Source organism: Mandrillus leucophaeus, unplaced genomic scaffold (assembly GCF_000951045.1).
Source record: "Mandrillus leucophaeus isolate KB7577 unplaced genomic scaffold, Mleu.le_1.0 Scaffold54, whole genome shotgun sequence".
NCBI lineage: Eukaryota > Metazoa > Chordata > Mammalia > Primates > Cercopithecidae > Mandrillus > Mandrillus leucophaeus.
Genome location: NW_012105808.1, coordinates 109,748 through 113,356, shown reverse-complemented (window position 1 = coordinate 113,356; position 3,609 = coordinate 109,748). Strand labels below are relative to the sequence as shown.

The 3,609-nt window shown below is 61.1% G+C and overlaps 1 pseudogene across 1 annotated transcript in view; it reads right to left on the bottom strand.

Moving 5' to 3' along the window:
- The window catches only part of LOC105551980, a 4,127-nt pseudogene extending 1,550 nt beyond the window's left edge, over window positions 1–2,577 (bottom strand). The window contains exons 1-5 of the transcript XR_001007929.1: window positions 2,471–2,577; window positions 2,050–2,191; window positions 726–860; window positions 539–642; window positions 29–238 (exon numbers count right to left, since the gene is read on the bottom strand). The product of XR_001007929.1 is annotated as an ATP-binding cassette sub-family A member 7-like (transcript). The remainder of the gene's footprint in view (window positions 1–28; window positions 239–538; window positions 643–725; window positions 861–2,049; window positions 2,192–2,470) is intronic.
- Window positions 2,578–3,609: the final 1,032 nt, after the last annotated feature.

Here is a 3,609-nt window from a genome sequence, read left to right as displayed (position 1 = left end):
ACCCCTGCAGGACAATCTAAAGCCCTGGCCATCTTTCCAGTCGAAACCAAACTTTCCTCACCTGGCCCTACGTCTGGCCTCTCCCCTGAGCCCACCTACGTGCCCACCCTCACCCCACACCTGCCTGGAGGCCCCGCTCGCTCACCTGCCCTTGAGATGTTGCGGGCTGCCCAGGCAGCAGAACCGCCCATTCACCATGATGGCCAGGCGCGAGCAGAGCGCTTCACACTCCTCCATGCTGTCGGGACCCGGCACCACGAGCTCTGTTGAGGCCTGGGCCACCTGTGCCTGGCGCCACACTGCCTGCTTCCCCGGGCCTGGACCACCCTTCCGGTATGGACATCTCCCCACCCTTCCCCAGAGCGTTCTCATCCTGGCGCCGCGTCCCACCTCTGTGTGTCCTTACACCCCGGGTCCTGGCGCCCTCGCCCCACCAGGGCCAGGATCCCCCCCATCCCCTGTGGCCTTGTGCTTTGGGGATCTCTCTCCAGGCCTGGATCGCCTTAACCACAGCCCAGGACATCCGCGCCCGGCGCACCTGTGGGAGGTGAGCATCACTGAACGGCCCTCCCGCACCACGGCCAAAAGGCTGTTCCAGAGGAAGCGCCGTGCGCTGGGGTCCATGCCTGTGGTCGGCTCGTCCTGGGGAGCATGGAAAATCCCATAAAAGCAAGGCCCCGCCTCTGTCGCGGGCCCCACCCCACCCCGGCACCTCCCCCACGCACCAGAAACACCATGGCTGGGTCCCCAACCAGTGCCACGGCCGTCGCCAGCTTGCGTTTGTTCCCTCCGCTGTAGGTGCCTGCAGGCCGGTCTGCGTACCATGAGAGTCCCAGGCGCGCTAGGCCCGAGCCAGCAGTCTGTGGGGTGGGGCCAAAGTGGGCATGAGACTCATATTGATGACTAAGGGGCAGGGCCACAGTGTGGCAGGGCCAGCACTGAGTATGGAGCAGGGGCACAGTGGGCATGGGGCAGGGCAAATGTGAGAATGGGACAGAGCCATAGTGTGGTGGGGACAGCGTGTGGGGTGGGGCCTTGGTGTGGGTGGAGCTGGGATGGGTATGGAGCTGGGCCATGGAATGGGTGGAGCCAACATGGGTATGGGGTGGGGCCATGGTGTGATGAAGGCAGCATGGGTATGGGCGGGGCCATGGTGTGGGTGGAGCCAGCATGAGTATGGGGCGGGTCCATGGTGTGGGTGGAGCTGGGATGGGTATGGAGATGGGCCATGGAATGGGTGGAGCTACCGTGGGTATGGGGTGGGGCCATGGTGTGGGTGGAGCCAACATGGGTATGGGATAGAGCCACAGTGTGGGTGGAGCCAGCTTGAGTATGGGGTGGGGCCATGGTGTGGTGAAGGCAGCATGGGTATGGGCGGGGCCGTATGGGTGGAGCCAGCATGAGACGGGGCAGGGCCATGGTGTGGGTGGAGCCAGCATGAGTATGGGGCGGGTCCATGGTGTGGGTGGGGCCAGCATGAGTGTGGGGCGGGTCCATGGTGTGGGTGGAGTCAACATGTGTATCGGCGGGGCCATGGTGTGGGTGGAGCCAGCAGGGGTATGGGGCCGGGCCAGAAAGAGCATGGGGTGGGACAGGGTGAAGGTGGGGCAGGCCAGGGCAAAGACAGGACCCCCAGGCAGATAGAAGAGACAGTGAAAGGGCTGCAAACTGGGAACGGCCAGAGTGAGAAGCTGACGGTGAACCCAGTGAGAAAGGTGCGAAGCCCTAGGGGTGAGGCGGAAGAGGAGCAAGTGGGCAGGGCCACAGCAGGAACACTCAGGGAGAGAGGGGCAACGTGCAGCGGAAGAAAGGGTCGGTGGACCAATGAGAATGTCGGAACTTGGTGGGGCGGGACAAAGAGGTGGGCTAGCCAAATCCCTATTGGACCAGGATGGGTGACAGAGGCATAAGGGAAGGAAGCACGATCTGGGGGCAGGGACAGGGGTGGAGCCAAGGCGAGAGTGTGCAGAATTGGGCCAGGCTTTAGGGGCACGGCCTGAGTCGGATGGGCCCTGGGAGGTGAGAGCAGTGGAGGCAGAGTGGGCTCACCTGGGCAACCTGGGTCTCCGGGACACCGCGCAGGCGCGCAAACAGCTCCAGGTGCTCACGGCCCGTCAGCAGCTCAAAGATGGCATCGGATTGAGGGCAGTAGCCCATGCTGAGGTGTGCAGCACTGGGTTCCTGGGCCACGCTGGGGTGGGGATGCAGGGGGCTCAGAGAGCTGGCTAGTCCCTGACAATACTGGTGGCTAACACAGGGGTCTCACGGCCCACCCATCCAGGGCCACGATGGTAAGGGACAAGGGTGTCTCAGGGCCTGGTCCGCGTGTGGGATGTAGGGGTGCACGCGTCCCAGAGACCATGCAGGTGTGGGGCCATGAGCCCCGTCCATGCACGGGAGGTGGAGGGATGGGGAACAAGGACGTCAGGGCCAACCCTGCCCCATCCCGACCCTCCCTGGTGCCCCTCACCTGTGGCCTGCCAGCACAGCCTCGCCCCCGCTGGCCAATGTGTCCCCAGTCACCATGCGAAACGTGGACGTTTTCCCTGCTCCGTTCACGCCCAGCAGTCCAAAACACTGCAGGGATGCCCACAGATGGTGCTCAGTGAGGCCTCAGGCCCTGGTTCCAGCACCTCTGATTTCTTTTTTTCTGAGACCAAGTTTTGCTCTTGTTTCCTAGGCTGGAGTGCAGTGGCGCAAGCTTGGCTCACTGCAACCCCTGCCTCCCGGGTTCAAGCAGTTCTTCTGCTTCAGCCTCCCAAGTAGCTGGGGCTACAGGCACGCACCACCACGCCCAGCTAATTTTTGTATTTTTTTTTTTAGTAGAGATGGGGTTTCACCATGTTGGCTAGTATGGTCTCGATCTCTTGACCTCGTGATCCGCCTGCCTCGGCCTCCTAAAGTGCTGGGATTACAGGCGTGAGCCACCGCGCCCGGCCTCTTTTTTTCTTTTCGTTTTTTTATGAGACATAGTCTTGCTTTGTCACCCAGGCTGAAGGGCAATGGCCCGATCTCGGCTCACTGCAACCTCCATCTCCTGGGTTCAAGCAATTCTCCTGTCTCAGGCTCCGGAGTAGCTGGGACTACAGTAGTGCACCACCAAGCCCAGCTAATTTTTTGTATTTTTTAGTAGAGATGGGGTTTTGGCATGTTGACCAGGCTGGTCTCGAACTGCTGATCTCAAGTGATCCTCCCACCTTGGCCTTCCAAAGTGCTAGGGTTACAGGTGTGAGCCACCACGCCCGGCCTCAGCACCTCTGATTTCTGAGTGTCCACATGGAGGGCCGTGTTTGGGGCCCCAGGGAGCTGGGCAGATATTGGGGTATGTAGCGAGGCATAAAGCTGTCGCTTAGCAGGGAATGGCTTTTGGCACACAGTGGGTCCCCCATAAAAGCCGTATGCAGCAAGTGTTCAACAAATATCAGGGCATGAGCTTTCCATATGTTTCCTGGCATACTGTGTGTACTTAGGCTGGGTACACAGTCAGCCCAAGGTGGAGAGGTTGGCCAGCACACAGTAGGGGCTTAGTAACGATATACTGTCGGCCAGGCCTGATGGCTCACACCTGTAACCTCAGCACTTTGGGAAGCCAAGGCGGGCAGATCACTT